The sequence below is a fragment of the Dama dama genome, chromosome 23, assembly GCF_033118175.1.
Source record: "Dama dama isolate Ldn47 chromosome 23, ASM3311817v1, whole genome shotgun sequence".
Taxonomy (NCBI): Eukaryota; Metazoa; Chordata; class Mammalia; order Artiodactyla; family Cervidae; genus Dama; species Dama dama.
In genome coordinates, this window is record NC_083703.1 from 13,715,306 (window position 1) to 13,733,850 (window position 18,545).

Consider the following 18,545-nt stretch of genomic DNA (forward strand, 5'->3'; position numbering starts at 1 on the left):
CTTTTTTATTTTTTTAATTTATTATTTATTTTTGACTGTGCAGAGTCTTCATTGCTGCTCAGGCTTTTCTCTGGTTTTGGAGAGTGAGGGCTACTCTCTAATTGCAGTGTGAGGGCTTCTATTTGCTGTGGCTTCTCTTGTTGCAGAGGACAGGCTTTAGGAGGTGCAGACTTCAGTAGTTGCAGCATGTGGGCCCAGCATATGCAGCTGCTGGGCTCCAGAGCACGGGCTGAGTAGTTGTGGTGTATGGGCTTAAATGCCACGTGGCACGTGGGGTTTTCCCAGATCAGAGATAAAACCCATGTCTCCTGCACTGGCGGTTGAATTCTTAACCATTGAGTCTCCAGAGAAGCCATCCTCTACTCTTAACATCTTACATTGTATGGAGCATTGGTCATAACTAAGAAACCAGAATGGATACATTGGTATTAATTAACCTTCACACTTTTTTTTTAGGAATTTCACCGGTTTTTCCCAATGTTACTTTTCTGTTAGGCAGAAGGCAACTACATTGCATTCAGTCCGTGTTCTCCTTAGACTCCTCTGGTCAGTGACAAATTCTCAGGCTGTCCTTGTTTCCAGTGATCTTGACAACTTTGGGCAGTACTGATCACATGTTTTGTAAAATATCCTTCCGTTTGGATTAGTCTTATATTTTTCTTATGAGTAGACTGAGGTTATGGGTTTTGGGGAGGAAATACACAGTGGTGAAGGACCACTCTCATCACATCGTATCAAGGGAGGACTATCTACATAAATTATTTAGAATCCTGACCAAAGAGATTCATCATCAACTTTCCTTCTCACAATCAAACTAAAAGTTTATAAATTTCAGCTACTACTAGATTGAGGTGGAGGTCACTGGGGAATTATCTAAACTGGGGGTGGGGGATGCCAAGGGAATTTTTCTAACCTCCCACCTCCAAAGTTAGGTCATTTCTACTTAAAGATATTTGACATGTACATATTATGAAGACAACAAACAAGATATCATGGCTTGAAATGTCAGCAAATTTTTTTTTAAATTTTCGTATTGAATGAAAGATTCTTACAACTCTAGAGTGCTTTACAATTTGTGAAGGTTTCACACACCTGGTTTCATATAAGCCCATTATAACTCTTGACAAGACCTTGAGTTACTATTTATCAGCACAACACTGGAAGCCACCTCTTCAGACCACAGTTACACTATGTGTAACATCTGAAGTTCAGACCAGGTGATTGGAATGGGGTTGCTAGCCAGAATATTCTAGTGTCCATTCATTCATTTATTCAACAGATGCTTTTAATGTCTTTCCTGAGCCAGGTTCCATGCTGGTCACTGTTAATAAAGCCATGAATATGACCAATGGGTCACAAAGGGAGACACAAAGTGGTGTGAGTTGAGTCAGGAAAACGGGATTTCACTCCTACCATCACCAGTAGATAACTGCCGTCCAAGGTCCCTTTTTGTTTTCCTTTCACCAGCAACAAAACAGCGTTATAACAAGCTTCGAACCTACAAATCACCTACATCAGTCATTGCAAACATAAGTCAAGACCACAGGCCAATAACAGAAGACAGTACTATGATACATCTTTCCCCCAAATAAAAGAATTATAACGATGTACTTTATATTCTAACAGAATCAACCAGTGTATTGCCATTTTCCTGTCTAAAATGTTGTTTTTCCTGAAAGAGTCTGCTGTAGTTGGAAAAGTGAAATAGCTACAACAGCCTAGAGCCATTTATTTTCACCCAAGCCCTGCATTCAGAAATGTCACTTGTACCAAACTATATTAAGGACAGTGAGTGGTTTTTATAATCCAGGCAACTGATGACATTTGCCTTATGAGCCCAAGACTTAATTATCATCATTTATAAAGCCTACAGAACTACCAAAAACATTTTGCTTTTGGTAGATTCCTTATACCCAGGATGAATCATGTGCTATTCTTACTTTTGTTATTTATAGAATTTAATACTTAGGGTGATTTTTGCACATTTCATAAATATATTCTTCATACAGAACCCCATGTGAAATCTATCTTCTTCTCAGTAGAAACAGCATTGCATTATTCTAAATCTGATAGATTCAAATCAAAGTTGAATTTTTATTCATGATGGAGCTGGGTGATGATTGCAGTCACTTACTCCTTCTTCTGAAGCAAAATAATTCTGAGGGTTCTGCTCTGAGGATTAAATTAAATGTTCACTTGAGTGTATTTTGTAAATTGTAAAGGATGATATCAGCTAGGTAGTGTAAGTACCCCTCATTTCAAACTAGATAGTCAATGGATAGAAGCTTGTTGCCTACAAATTTGCCTCCTCAAATTCCATACCCAGAATAATATTAAGCATCTACTCAGTGCTCCCCTCCCCCACAATACACACATATCTGTGCTCCTGTGAATGGATAGGTGACCCTTTTCTCTCCTCTCCTCTTTCCTTCCTCCTTCCTTCCTGTTCCCTCCCTCTCTCCATTTTTTTTAATTCCCATCTTTCTTTTTTCACTTTCAACAAAAATGAGATATTCATATACCACTTGCTGTGAAACATGCTTATATTGTTACTTACAGATATACTATGCAACTTTTACAGTCAATACCTACAGCTCTTATTCTTCTTTATTTTTAAAATTTTAAAATGAGATTATACTATATGTTTTAAATAACTTTCTTTTTTTAAAAAAAATACATTTATTTCTTTATTTTTGGCTGTGTTAAGTCTTAGTTGCCTCACGGCATGTGAGATCCTAGTTCCCTGACCAGAGATGGAATTGTATCCCTTGCGTTGGAAGGCAGATTCTTAACCATTAAACCACCAAAGAAGTCCCTCTTATTCTTTTTTAAATCACTTTTTAAAAATAAGTGCACTAAATCCTGAAGCATCTTGTCATTTATTCAACCTGTAATCTCTTGGTGAAATCTGTTTGCTTTCTTTCCTTTTCTTTCCTTATCTTCTTCCTCTTTCTTTCTTTTTTTTTTGTGTGTGTGTAGGGGGGAGCTATTAAAACAGTTTTGTAGCAATAAATTCTCTTGTATATGAGCTAGGTCCCCAAAATGAGACTTTAATTATTATTTTGAAAACAGGAAAGTACCCTTAGAGTTTTGGTAGGTGGGAACAGAGCCAGGCACTTCATATTCAACTCTCTCTAGTTTGGAGAATATGGTGCGCTCTATGCTAATATGTGTAAGGTAGCTATTATCTGAGCAACAGGATATCTGCTCTATGGTATAATGACATCCTTCAAGGACATTACTATATTATTATCATTATTACTTGCCTCTTAAAATCTAATCTTATCATATTTTATATTAGGTGTAAATGTGAAGTGGGCAGTGATAAAACCAATTTAGCAATAATGGTAATTATTAATGGTAACAATTATTCATTAGAGTCACTCATTATTTTATTATTCAGATAAATCTAATACAGTGCAGATTTTAGTGCCATGTGTATTATGTTGAGATTAAAAATGGATCTCTTAAATTCCAGGAAACATGTTCTGCTTTCTGAATTGTCACTGGTCTCTGACAGCTGCTCAAGTTCATTATGGGAAAGTTCCCCCAGCAAGTCTGGAAATGGAGGTCACACACTTCTTAGGGTATGGGAAATGCAGCCTTACTCACAAAATGACTAAATAGTATTTATTTCTTTTTCCCTGTATGCATTCTGTGGAATTTTGAAATGTGGGTAGTGAGTTAGGATTTGTAAATCAAATGCTATAATGAAAGCACCAGTTTGGGGAAATTATGCAGGTGAGAGTCGTTCAGTTGTGTCTGACTCTGCGCCCCCACGGACTGTAGCCCACCAGGCTCCTCTGTCCATGGAATTCTCCAGGCAAGAACACTGGAGTGGGTAACCATTGACTTCTCCAGGGGATCTTCCCAACCCAGGCATCAAACCTGGGTCTCCCATGTTGCAGGCAGATTCTTTACCATCTGAGCCACCAGGGAAGTAGAGTGTTTTTATAAGGAAAGCCTTTTGAAAGAAGGCTTTTGAAGCAAGGATGTGCATTTATAAAAAGACACATCTTAAGAATCTGGAGTGTTTTTAAGGCCCTATACTCTTAAATGACTACAGACACCGTAGGAGATTTTAAACCCACTTACAACAGAAGCCACATTTCTGTAAGAAGAGGGCGTGTCTCTGACCTGCATCACTTCCCATCCCCAGCTGAGTAAATGCACAGCCTCTCTGGTCCTCCCAGAGAGGCAGAGAGGTCTTAGTTTGCTGACTAAGTAGACTAAGGTCTACTGATTACCTTTTGATGGATGCTGGGGTCAGACACACTGGGAATGAGACTATCCTACCCAGGTCTTCTAGAAATAACAGAGCAGAGTCCTCACACAGGCCCCCACGCTCCAAGGAAAAGGAGGAGGGTTGTCCCTTTGGTCCAGATATTCTTCTGCTCCGATTCTTATCAGAATTGCAAATGGCTCCATTGGCACCATTGAGGGTGTTTAATAATGGGGTGAAATCCCAGAGTTCAAAGGGTGTACAGATAAAATGTGTATATCACAGGATTCTGTGACTCATGACAGGCCTGCAGGATGGGATTGGGTAATTGTCAGTATTATCAAAATGGTGTTTCTTTTCCCTTTACCGTTACTCCCGTCTCTCTGTAATTTGTCACACTGGCTATCAAACAGAGCATCACAGATAGTGGGGAAAGCAACAAAAGCATATGCAGCCTCTTTGTATCCACATCCCTATCAGCCGTTATTAAATCAATTACTAGGGCTCAGTTTTGAGTGGGTTTCTACGGGTGGAATCGTTCTTTTGTCATCTGGCAACTGTCAGCTGAGGCTTTAACTCTTTACTGGTTAAGCCTTTCTAGCTCCCTTAAGAGAGACTAAAAATACCAATGAAGCAAAATAGAATAAAATAGGCAAAAAAAAAAAAAAAATGAGTGAAAGCATTTGATGATTTGTGTTAAAGTAAATAGTGTAAATATGCAAGCCTTAGGAAAGAGATCCAGTGGCCTGACTTTCCAAATAAAGAATGATGCTCATGTTCAAAATAATGCTGATTTGTCTCTCTCATTCTGGGAGAAACTCCTCCGAGGGAAAATTATTTGTATCTATTTAAAAAGCTTTCCTCCAGTAATTTAATTTAGTCCATTCAATAACATTTATTCAACAAAAATTTCTCTAAAGGAGAACTAAGCAGGAGAATTTATTGCATATTATCTTGGAAAATAAGTTGTGATATCAAACTGAGTCAAAACTACTTTCCATTTTTTTAATTTGAGTCAGCAAGGTATGGAAACCTCTCTGTTCTTCAGTTTTCTCTTCTGTAAACTGGGTATGAAAATTGTGTCTCTTTAAGAGTTTTAGTGAAGATTAAATGTGTTAATATATGTAGGGGGTCTAGAACAAGATCTAACACACCATATAGTTTCCTTAAATGTTAACCAATATCATCACAGGCCAGAAACAGGGCAGGGATGCAGATAGAATAGACTGAATTTTCAATGTTTAGGAAAGTCAGAATTAAAAAATGTGATAAACCCACAAATAATACAAGATAGAATATATTCGGTTGGATAAAAGGAACAAATATCTGTGGCAAGGATTTATCTAAAGAGAGCTGTCATGGTCGTCTTGCCTTGACACAATGAGAGTTAAGCTTAAAATGTTTATTGGTGTGGTTTTCAGGGATTGCACTGGAGGTATTTGCACCTCTCAGCTTGTTAGTTGGAAGACGCTTGCAGATTCGTGCTTTCTTGAGCTAAAGGAGTAGAAGCAATTAGGAGTTGAACATTAGGAGTAAATTACACAGTTAAGGGTCATCCTGGACTTCTAATGATGTAAACTTGGGAGGATGAAGCAGTGAGCTACAGATCCCTCCTTTAACAGCAGAGAAAGGATCAAAGGTGGGCTGCAATTGGCCTTTCTCCGTCCCTCTCTGCCTGAATAAAGTGCTAAGCCCTCTTCTAATCATCACGCCTACCTCTCTCCTCCAGGGTACTTGCCCAGAGGATCAAACAGATGCTGAGTTTATTCAGCATCTTTGTCCCATTTGGGTCTTCAACTGATTCGGTGATGTCCAGCCACCCACTTAAGGGAGGGCTGGCTACTTGACTGAGCCCATGATTCAAATGCTAAACTCATCCAAAAAATACCCTCACAGACACACCCAGCATGTCTGACCACACATCTAGGTCCATCATGGCCCAGACAAGTTGACACAGACAATTAACCATCACAGATGGGGAGATATAGCAAAGTTGATTATTCTTCTCCCTGACAGGGAAAAAAAAAATTGAGTTTTCTTGGAAATAGCCAGTCTTTAACAGAGATCTTTGGACTTCCCAGGTGGCACTGATGGTAAAGAAGCCACCTGCTAGTGCAGGAGACATTAGAGACCTCGGTTCAATCCCTGGGTTGGGAAGATCCCCTGGAGGAGGGCATGGCAACCCACTCCAGTATTCTTGCCTGGAGAATCCCAGGGACAGAGGAGCCTGTAGGCTACAGTCTATGGGCTACAGTCCATAGAGTCGCAGAGAGTCAGGTAGGACTAAAACAACTTAGCACACAACAGAGATCCTTACTCTCAGTCTTACTGCTAGGACTTGGGAAATTGAGTCAATGGGTACTTAAAATAGGTGATTGGTTATCCATACATTCATTCATGTACTGATCAACCAGTATTTACTGTGAACCTGCTGTTATGCCACCACGGCGTATAAAATGGGGAATCCAAACAGTCCTTTTCCCTCAAAGTTAAACATTTGGGTCGATGTCACATCTATTTACAAGTTGCTAACTTAATTGCAAATTTCTACTTATTCAGTGACTTTGAACAAAGTTAAATGGATGGGATTTAGAATTAACTGAGGCTCAGAAAGCTTGTCTCACCTGAGGTCACAAGGCATGTTGGCTCTGGAGCCTTGAAGGCTGAGCTGGGCTGGGCTGAATGACACCTGTAGCAACATGATGACCAGACACAGCCCTCCAGAATGCCTGCCCAACCATCCCAGGATGCTTTTATAGTTTCAAACTGCATTCTGGTCACTTTTATTGATTCTTCCATGTAATACCCTGTGATCTTTTGGAAAAGTTACCATCATTTTTAAAGCTAGACAAAAACAAGTCTTTGTGCAAAAAGGGGTAAGGTGGGAATCAAATGAGAAAAAGGTTTTGGGGGGGTGCACTGGGTCCTTGTTGCAGGGCATGGGCTTTCTAGTCACAGCACGTGGACTTGTCTTGCTGTGGCACATGGGCTTCGTTGCCCCGCAGCATGCGCAATCTTAGTTCCCCAAACAGGGAGGGAGCCCACGTCCCCTGCCTTGAAAGGTGGATTCTCAACCACTGGACCACCAAGGAAGTCTCGAGAGAATTTTTTATCTCGAAGTGATTTATCTCAAAGTGATTCGAGATAATATAAAGAGCTCGTGGCAGAGCTGGGATTAGAACTCATAATCAGTGTGAAGATGTTTGAACTCTTCTCTTTCCCAGGCTTAACACAGTTTTGTTTTAGAAATTGACTAATGAGCATATACAAAGATCCAGGAAAGCCAGTGGAGTGATCCATTAAGTCCAGAGGTCTGAGAACCAGGATTGCAAATGTCTAAGGCAGGAAAATAGAGATGCCTCAGTTCAAGAAGAGAGAGAGTGAATTTGCCTTCCCCTCATGTTTGTACCCCTTTCCAGCCCCCAGTGGCTTGGGTGATGCACGCCCACACTTGGGAGGACCATCTTCTTTACTTGGTCTGCTGAAGCCAAAGGCTTGTCTCTTTCAGAAACACCTTATAGACACGTGCATGCTCAGTCGCTCAATCGTGCCCAACTCTTTGTGAACCCATGGACTGTAGCCCACCAGGCTCCTCTGTCCACGGAATTCTCCAGGCAAGAATAAGATCCCATGTCTCTTGCATCTTCTGCATTGGCAAGCAGATTCTTTACCACTAGCGCCATCTGGGAAGCCTGTTGCAGACACACAATCAGAAATAATATTTTACCTTATTTCATTCTCTCTGTGACAGAATGTATCCTAAGACAGTGAATTGGCATCATATTTTTCAATCTGAGCACATATTCTGGAGTACTTGGACTTACCCCAGTAACTGGACTACATTTTGTATCCCCTATGAATTAATATTTCCTAGGAAGTGTTTTTCAGAATACCAGTTTCCATGATCTAAATATGTTTGGGAAATCCTCCATAGAATATATGCCTCACATGGACAGGCTACCTTTTCATAGCAACATGCTTAGTATCTAAAATTATGCCTTGGCATGTAGTATAATAGATACTTGCTAAATATTTGTTGAATGTACAAATCTAGGAAAACTTTTCACCTTCACATATTTTCCCATTTAAGGTCTCAAAAAATCAATGAGGAATGTTTGCTTCATTTTTTAAAATTCACTTGTTACTCTGTCACTTCTGTGGAAACTACTTTGGGAAGCCCTTCTAGAAGAGTCCTTCTTGTCCGGCTCCCATGAAAAGGAGAGAAACTTTGATCATTACAAGGCTTGGGAAGAGGAGGCAATCATAGTCATGTCAATGGTGGAGTTTGCTTCCTGTTTCCAAGATGTTGAAAAGCGTAGAATGGTGTATGAAGAGGCACTTGGGGATTCTTCCTGGACAGCAAACAGCGCTTACAGAACAGCCATTTGATGAGCTCAGTGCAAATGATCGGAAACATATGGATTCAATTTCCCTTGGAACCCACGTGGCTTGAACAATTAAACACCACTGCGATTAGTAGGGAAATGAATACACAACGGGGATTCAATGGAGTCCAAACATTGGAAACATGTCTGAGGTCTTCCGGGAGCCCTAGATGGGGTCACTCGCATAGAACACAGGGAGTTTTAGCTACCCTTGCCGAAGGAACAAAACGTTCTTTTTTCCATCACAGACTGTGGGGACAAGAGGAGCGATTCTCCCAGCAGCTCCATGGAGGAGAAAGGGTTTTTTTCTTAAAGATAATGGTTGGAGTAGAATTATAATGGGGGGCATTATAATTTCCTGTTTCTTAGACTGATAATGTACATGGAGAGACAACATACATGAGTGTGTATGTGTCTGCTTTATGGTCATGCTCTCCAATTTTTACTAAGACATTATCTCATATGTTTTTATTATGCGTGCCAGAGAGGCATATGTGATTATCCCTGTTCCACACTTAGGGACAGAACCTGAGGCGAAGCCTGACCAAGATCACACAGCTGGCCCCTGGACCAGCCAGACCAGAGTGAACCTCTCCAGCCCGTGGCCCACTGATTTCCGCTTGCATATGCACCTGCCTCTGGATTAATAAAGCCGTGTACAGCATTACTATATATTAACTTGAAATTGGGTCTCCTAAGGGGAGTTCTGGCTTTTGCCAATGAAGCTGTAGCACTGAGCAACTGGCTGAGGAAGATGCAATTAATTTTCCCCTCATGAGTAAAATCATTGTATAAGCGATCGCAGCAGCCTCTAGGGCCAGATACAAGGCACTGAATTATATATCACTGAAGTTGATCTCTCCATCAAACCACTCGAGGCCAAAATGAAGCCCCAAAAGGCCATATTACATCATGTCACCATCCTAAGTTAAGGGCGTGGTAGTTTTCTAACTGGTCCAGATACGGGGAAGAACCCTTGCCTGCCTCCCACTTCATTTCAAAAGTATGGTAAATGTATTCTTTTTACACCCCACAGGAACTAGTCTGGATGACCTAATATTTGGAGCTTTCTACGTCTAATTTATCTTTCTCAGATATTTTTACCCACAAGAAGATCCTTCAGGGTTTATTTAATAAAGTATTTTAAAACTTTAGAAAAATTCACAGAAGACCCACCCCAGGAGGTCTGGATTCTGCCTGAGCCTTAAACTCATGGGAAGGGGCTTTAATTTAAAAAAAAAAAAGAACAAAAACCCCACACCAAGAAGTACTGATGCATCTGCTCTGAGAAGGGACAGTTCCTCAAATCTCTCAGGTGATTCCTGGCACTTGCCAGGTGGTCCAGTGGCTAAAAGTCCACACTCCCAATACAAGCGGCATGGGTTCCATCCCTGGTCAGGGAACTAGACCCCACATGCTGCAACTAAGACCTGGGGCAGCCAAATAAGTGAAAAAAATGTTTGAAGAAATATTTTAAAAGTCTCCCAGGTGATTCTAAAGGGCAGTAGAGAGCACTGACCTACATCTGCTCCAAGCCAGTTGCCCGGAAAGGTGAAGCAGCCTCTAAACTCACCGCCATGGTGCTTTCCGTTCCCTGGGTTTGTTCACTTCAAAGCGTATCCATGTGGACAACTGTCTTGAGATGTACCTGAGGTTTGTTTTGATCTGATATGTTAAGACCTATAGACGTAGAAATGATGGCCGTGAGGGAATAGGTTTATAGGCACAGATTCCCTGGGAACAGAAGGCACAGTGTGCGGTGGAGGGCCAGCTGGGGAAGCACCAGGGCCAGCCAGGAGGCAGGGGGAGGGAGGGAGAGGAACGCAGGGGTGAGAGCCTGCATCTCACAGGAAAAGTAAGCAAGCCGAACAGCTTTATGTTGGATAATTTCAACAAGCCCTAGGGTGTATAGATGGCCCCTACCTCCTCATCCAGTGCCTGGCCCTGGGGTGTTTGAGGGCAGGGGAGTGGTGTCCTGAGAGCAGGAGTCTGATGAATGGAGGCCGGTGGGGATTTGGATTCATGACTCATTGGTTTGCAAGTCAAAGGGACACACACGGTGAGTCTCTTACTCTACCCAGGAATTAACTGAACAAGGCAGGGGCAGTCCCTCCTCTGGTTCACAAGGCCCCAAGATGCCAAAGCCTCATAAAATAGAGAAAAAATTAAACACACGATCAATACAGTATTACATTAGCCATCAGAGTCCTAATGATCACTAGGATAAAATAGTAATAAAAAGCTTTTGACTAGATATTTTCAGTTTACACACAGTTTTCAAGTTGTCATATTCTTCCCAGAAAATCTGTTGCGTGTGTGTACTAAGTCACCTTAGTCATGTCTGACTCTTTGTGACTCTACAGACTGTAGCCTACCAGGCTCCTCTGTCCATGGGGGTTCTCCAGGCAAGAAAACTGGAATGGGTTGCCATGCCCTACTCCAGGGGACCTTCCCCACCCAGGGATGGAACCCAAGTCTCTTACATCGCCTGCATCAGCTGGAGAGTTCTTTACCACTAGCACAACCTGGGAAGCCTGCAATAATATCATCTGTAGATGTGGACACCCAGGCAGACAGAGGGAAAGTGACATTTTTTTCCTTGTGGGGGCTTTGAAAAAAATGATTGTTAGGATTTGAAACCAGATATTTTGACTCCTGGTGCCCAACTCTGGCCATGCCCACCTCTGTCTGATGTGAGCCTTGGATGCTTTCTCTAATAACTACTGGGCACAATGACTGTTGACTGTTTACAAAAGCACAGTAATTTGTCTCCCAGGCAGGGGATGCTGGCCTGAGTGTGATCTTCTGGAAAACAGAGGTAGGAGCAAGCTCTCTGCTTTTCAGAGCAAGAGAACATTCCCTCAATGCTTCAAATCAGATGTGGAATTTTTTCCTGAAAGAGCATCATGAGAAAGGTGATCATAATCATGTGCAAATACTGATGGGTCGGCCACGGGGAATGTTGTAGGTTTTGACAGACAGACCGGGAGCTGCCCCAGTGAGTGAGCGGGCACCCTGCCATGTATGTGCACTTCGATGAGAAGAGAATGCGTCTGTGACTCTAGTCCTTTCTTTCCATCCTTCTATCGCTCTGTGTGTGTCTGCACACGTGCGCACTCAGTCTCATCCGACCTTCTGTGTTCCCACGGGCTGTAGCCCACCAGGCCCTTCTGTCCAGAGGAGTTTTCCATGCAAGAATACTGGAGTGGGTTGCCACTTCCTTCTCTAGGGGATCTTCCCAAGTTAGGCATCAAACTCCCATCTCCTGCATTGCAGGTGGATTCTTTACCTCTTGTGCCACCTGGGAAGCCCCTATTGTTATAAGGACATCAAACAAATGTTTAGACAGAGAGCCCTTTAACCAACTTCTCAGTGGCAGTGAATCAAGTCAGAAAAGTAATTCAACCCTCGCTCCCAAGGTACAAGGGAAAGGAAGAAAAACTGTTTCTTTAGATTCCATCTTCCCCGTGGAACCGTTTGTCACTTTCCTCAGACAGTCTGCATCTATCCTCTCTGGAAAGCAAAAGTGAAAGTCACTCAGTCCTGTCCAGGTCTTTGCAACCCCATGGACTATACAGTCCATGGAATTCTCTAGGCCAGAATACTGGAGTGGGGAGCCATTACATTCTCCAGGGGATCTTCCCAAGCCAGGGATCGAACCCATGTCTCCTGCACTGCCGACAGATTCTTTACCAGCCGAGCCACCAGGGAAACCCAAGAATACTGGAGTGGGTAGCCTACCCCTCTCCAGGGGGTCTTCCTCACCCAGGAAATGAATTGGGGTCTCCTGCATTGCAGGTAGATTTTTTACCAGCTGAGCTACCAGTCTGGACCACTTGCTAAAATGAATGCTGGTGAAAATGGAAGCCGATGCTTGTCTCTGCTCTCTGTGCATCTTCCTTGCTTGGTGTAGCCAGGAGGAGACCATGAAAACAGGAAATACAACAGGTTCCCAGGCTCCTACAGGTCCTTCTGTGTCAACAGATGGGGCCCTGAGCACTTCCCCTTCACCATGCTATGTTGGTCACTAAAGCAAAGATGTAAACACAACCTAAATGTCCACCAACAGATGGAAGGACAAAGAAAATGTGGTCGATCCATACAATGGAATATTATTCATTATTTAAAAGTGAAAGTGAAGTCATTCAGTCGTGTCCGACTCTTTGCAACCCCATGGACTATTGCCCACCAGGCTCCTTCATCCAAGGGATTCTCCAGGCAAGAGTACTGGAGTGGGTTGTCATTTCCTTCTCCAGGGGATCTTCCCAACCCAGGGATCGAACCCGGGTCTCCCTCATTGTAGGCAGACACTTTACCATCTGAGCCACCAGGGAAGTCATCTTTAAAGAGGAGAGAATTCTGCAATATGTGAAAGCGTGGATGGACCTTGGGGACATTATACTGAGTAAAATAAGCCAATCACAGAACATGTATTGCATGATTCCACTTGGGCATCTAAATAGCAAAATTCAAAGAATGGAAAAGTAGAATGGCAATTGCCAGGGACCGGAAGGAGGGAGAAATTGGGACTTACTGCATAAAGTGTCAGTGAAGTGAGATGAATAAGCTCTGGAGATTCTGTGCCACCTGGTATCCTAGTCAACAACAATGTACTGGACACTTAAAATTTCATTAAGAGTGTAAATACCATGTTAGGTATTTTTTCACTATAAAATGAAATAGGAAAAGGTGAACTCTAAAGCGCCCTTGGAAACTTCTCTGGTGGTCCAGTGGCTAAGACTCTGTGTTCCCAATGCAGGGGACCAGGTTCCACCCCTGATCAGGGAACTAAACCCCACATGCCACAGTGAAGATGCAAGATCTCACATGCTACAACTAAGACCCGGCTTAGTTTAAAAAAAAAGACTTAAAAAATTTCCCTTGTTCTGATCCACTCATCCCTCCTGCTGTCTCTAGGCCACCATTCCTTCACTGGATTCTCACAGAAACCTCATTCTTCTCTTATGACAAACATGATGTTTCCCAGATGGGCTCAAAAGCTTGGAGGACAAGAGAAATATTCTCCTCCTACTTCTAGGAACCATAGGAAAGCGCTTGAATTTCACTTGCCTCAGAACTGTCTCCAGAGGAAGAATCCTGCCCCCAGGCAGTCTTGCTGAAGCCACCAAGAAGCTAAGAATCTCTTGAGGAGACATAAAGAGGCCAGGGAAGACCCTCCACTTCCTTGGCTTCATTGTCATTACCAAATAATTAAACACACATTTCATACTTCTTGAGACCTTCTGGGATGTGCCATTGCATTTTAGAGAACGCATTGTGTTTATAGAATACACCATGCTTAGAGAACACAGTATTTATCCATTAGCATTTGTCTGTCAACGTGAATTAAAATGACAGGCTAATGTTAATGTCGTATCAAAATTTCAGGAGTCTTTTGAGTTTGATAGGAAGTCATTTAAAGCAATTATTCTCTTTCTAAAAGCCTTTCATTTAGAACATCTGCTATTATATTATTGGACCTAGATTTCGTAGAATATAAAAGACCTTTCATTTAGTTACAGTTGTAAACCATAAATATTAGTGATTTATACCTCATAATTATTCTTCCAGGGACAATTGCCAATTTTACAAAGCCATTTGCAATTTTAACAGACAGTGGAGGAATTGCAAGCAAGCTGTTGTGATACAAAGTTTTGCATACAAGATAGGAGCGCACCAGGTACCGCAGGGCATGTTCCAGTGCGGAATCGGTCTCTGGCCATTGACCTTACCCAGCTCTTTGCTTAGCACTTACCTTTTCTTAATGCAGGCAGTGGTTTCACTGTCCAAAGCTCATGCAGTATAAATAAGTACAGCTCCTGTGACTTGTGAATATCTTGCTCATTTTTCTTCTAAAATCATAAGCTACAATGTTAAGCTTTGTGTATTTTCCTCTTCTTCTTCTCTTATTCCTCTTATTCATTCAACAGATGATCTTTGAGCATCTTGTAGGTGCCAGACTAAACTTGGCTCCAGGGTTACCATATTGTATAATCCACATCTCATTTGTGAATTGCCCTCAGGAACACCATGCTTTGAAAAGGAGTTTATTACAACGCTAGCAGAATTCATCACAACACACAACATTACAGAGCTCAGTCGTTATTCACATAATATTACAATATTAGCATTTACATATTCATGTTCTATTAGTTCATTAGAAGCACAATTAGCAAAATCATCTTAGATTAATACTTCAAAAGTCCAATTCTTGAACTGTTGAAAGAATATCTACAGATGTCTGTTAGCCAGAGGTTTTGGAAGATACAAGATTTCGTCAAATGTCTCTGAAATTTGATGATAATGACTCAAAAGACTTAGATTCCTCTTTAGCAAACTGTTTTCTTTGGAAGAGGAAAAAAATATTCATATCAGATGGAATGAGAGGAATGCATGGTCCAAGAATAATACCTACCTTTATAGCAGGCCGCAGCTTTGACTTAGGTTTTTTTATGGGTTGCTGTTCCATTTTGATTATAGCTTGTTGACCCATTGTACCTGGAACATTTATACAATTTCTTCTTAGGCCAATCATTGTTCTTCCTTCTACTTTCTCCGCTCTTCTTCATCACCATAGTGTCACACATTGGTCTAGCAATCTGTGTGATCTTTGCTCTAAACTTTCACTAGCATTTCTTCTAGAATTTCTCAAAGTTCTCACATCAGCTCTTTTTCACACATCTGAAAATTTAGGTAAGTAGATAAAGACACAGAGACTGATAGGCTTCTTGTAATCAGTTCCGATCAACCAGTCATCTTTTCATAACAGCAATTTGCAAGTAATATGGTATGATTTTCATATATCCTCTGCCTACTTGCTCTCACTGGACACCTGAAATTACGTAATCGCAGGAAAATTGTACCTTACTCAACCTGAGGGGAACATACCACCGTTTTACAGGGAGAGGTATTAACAAACCCATAATCACATCCAAGGAATTGATGTATTAGCAAGATTAGCATTTTCTGTCAAAAGTACCATTTCTGGATTTGCAGAGTATTTGAGTCAGTTGAAATATTCTCTGTACAAAGAGAATAAAGAGAAATAAAGAGAAAACAAGGCAGCCTGACAAAGTGGGAAGGGGTGGGCTTTACAGACTTGGGCTGTAATTTCTGTAATGGGCTTGAATTTCTGTTTTACTTCTTCCTAATATTAAGATGAGACATTCAGCTTCACTCTTTTATTTGTATAATGAGGATAATAAAACAAACATCCTAAGACAACACACAAATGGTAGTTCTATCCTTTTTCTTCCTTTGAGGTAAAAAAACAAACAAACGTGTTTAAAATATGCACCACTCAACACCATCAGACAGGAATAATTTAAAGTACCAAGTTTGAGATCGATGTACTCAGTGACAGAGATTATTAAATTTCCTTGTTCAGAAGAAACATAATTAGCATGATGAGTTTAGGGGTTTTGTAATGCCAAATTCGCTTTCTAGTCTTAAAATAATGTTGTGCAAATTGTTGGCAAGTTGTTTCGTGTTCATGCTTCATAAAAAGGGAAAAAAATCTTTTTCTTGTGCTTCAATGCCTATTTAGTTCCATTTGGGCCATTTTCTTTGAACCAAATGCAAATGAGCGAGGGAGGGTTGCAGCTATTTTACAATCTTCCTTTAATCAAGATCGCTACAAAGCATCATGGGTGACATAAATCATATTAACTTAATTCTGTTTCATTAAAGGATTTAGTACTTTTATGAACCAGAATATCTGGGTCAATGCCATGGAAACTTCGACCAAATTGCAGGGCTTGTGGATTCAATGATCTGTAGATCCTTGTCTGAGATAAAGATAAAATTCCTGCTTCCCCCTCATTCTGGCCTCATTAGTACATGGCCACCTTGGCCCAGGTGGTAAAAAATTTGCCTGCAGTGCAGGAAACCCAGGTTCAATCCCTGGGTCAGGAAGATTCCCTGTGGAAGGGAATGGCTACCCACTCTAGTACTCTGGCCTGGAGAATCCCATGGACAGAGGAGCCTGGTGGTCTACAGTCCATGGGGTTGCAAAGAGTCAGATATGACTAACAGTTTCACTTTTCACCTTTCAAGAGTTCCCAGCTTTGGAAGGGGCTGATGGGCCCTGGCCCCAGGAAGTAAAGGAGAAATCCAGCTCTCTACAACGTTCTGGACTTGTGAGGACAGTCATCTTGTCACCCAATCCATGTAGGTCCAGCTGCTCGCCTCTCAAAAGCCATTAAAGAGCCCAGGTTGGTGGAAAGGAAAGTTTGCTTTATTTTGGATGCCGGCAAGGGGTGGGGGAGGGGCGCCAGACACCTGTCCAAAGGCCGACTCCTCCATCCCTGACAATCAGGGAAAAAAAGATTTTATAGACTGAGGTAGAGGGCTCCAGGCAGAAACAGCACAACCAGCTCTGACAGTCATCTTGATATTGGTCGGTGTTGGTCTGACCAGGGTCATCTTTGTTATTTTAGGTACAATTAGTCTTCAGTTCCACGGTTGGTTTGTTCCCATTTCTTTGAGGCCACTTCTTGGAATTGTGGCAGTTTTTGTCATGGCTATAGTCTGGTCATCGTATAGCTAACTTCTCCACTGAGTGGGGTTTCAGTGTCTACAAAGACAGCTCACAGGATATGGCTCAGAATATTATTTATATTATTATATATATATTATAATATATATTTATATATTTATATTATATTATATATTATATGGCTCAGAATATTATCTATGTAGTCCTTGAGAAGGACTACAGATCCTTGACTTTGCTTAATGATTACCATGTTATTCTCTGGTCTTCTTTGGCTGTTTTCCTTTATTTCAGCATTTTCTCACTTCTCTGATCAAACTTATTCTTTGGTTAAAGTTCCTCCACAGACCAAAGATAGGCAGTAACATTGCAGTGGGAGGTGGGAGACAAGGACTGTAGGGTCCTGCTCCATTTCAATCTCTGTATTCTTTTTATCCCACACAGTTGAACACTTCTATGATTTTTCCATTTGCCTATTTTCTCAACAACCCTAAAAGATAAGATTGGCAGTATAAAAAAAAACCCACTAAAGAATATTGCCTAAATGTCCCTTTTCATTTAATACTGTCTACCCTGGGAGAATCTTTTTTCTTTTTTATTCCTTATAAGATGAGTTAACTATGACAATCCAAGCCTCAACATGTTTCCACACTTCCAGACTTCAGGCACTTCTGTATAACATCTAAATATTTATATTTCCTTTTCAAATGACAGGCCCAAGAATGTTTCTGTAAAATATTCATGAAAACATAGACATTGTTAAGCATCTTTGCCTCCTGAAGAAGGAAAATGAGAAAATCTGGGAAGAAGGATGGAGCCCAAAGTTGACAAAGGTTTCCAACATGTAAGTGGTTATCCTGGAAGATCTCTCGCCTGGATTGTTTTGTAGTTTATAGTTCCCTGGGCCTGGCAGTAATTAGCGATGCTGGTTTTCATTCTTTCTTGCTAGTCACTGTTTGGAAGCAATAGAACTTTTTTCTTTGCCAGTCTCTGCTACTTTTTCATAAAATGTATCTCATTCAGTTCCAAAGTTGTAGAGCCTGAGAACATGGAGTTCTGGGAAACTCCAGAGAGATTTTATTTTGACTCCTCATTTTGTTGTGAAAAAACTGAAGCCCTAAATGGTAAGAAGACTTGCCCAGGTCACGTTGCAAAGCATGAGACCTTCAATCTTCTTCTTGATATAATTTTTAGAGTTGGGCCTAAAATGTGTGAAGGACGAAGTCTGCATTTTCTCTCAAGAGTGAGCCTTTCATGTTCAAGTTAGTAGATGCATTCATGTCCTTTCTGATCAGTCTCCTTTTGACATCAGTATTAAGGCAACTGCCTGTTTAAATGTTAAACTGAAGGATTTCCCTGGCAGCCCAGTGGTAAAGAATCTGCTTACCCATATCAATCCTGTTTGGGTACCACAGGTCAACTCAGCCTGCACGCCACAACTAGG

The 18,545-nt window shown here is 41.3% G+C and overlaps 1 long non-coding RNA gene across 1 annotated transcript in view; it reads left to right on the forward strand.

Moving 5' to 3' along the window:
• The window catches only part of LOC133044519 (uncharacterized), a 34,581-nt gene extending 16,657 nt beyond the window's left edge, over positions 1-17,924 (forward strand). The window contains exons 2-3 of the long non-coding RNA XR_009689961.1: positions 16,663-16,820; positions 17,816-17,924. This is a non-coding gene — a long non-coding RNA (uncharacterized LOC133044519). The remainder of the gene's footprint in view (positions 1-16,662; positions 16,821-17,815) is intronic.
• Positions 17,925-18,545: the final 621 nt, after the last annotated feature.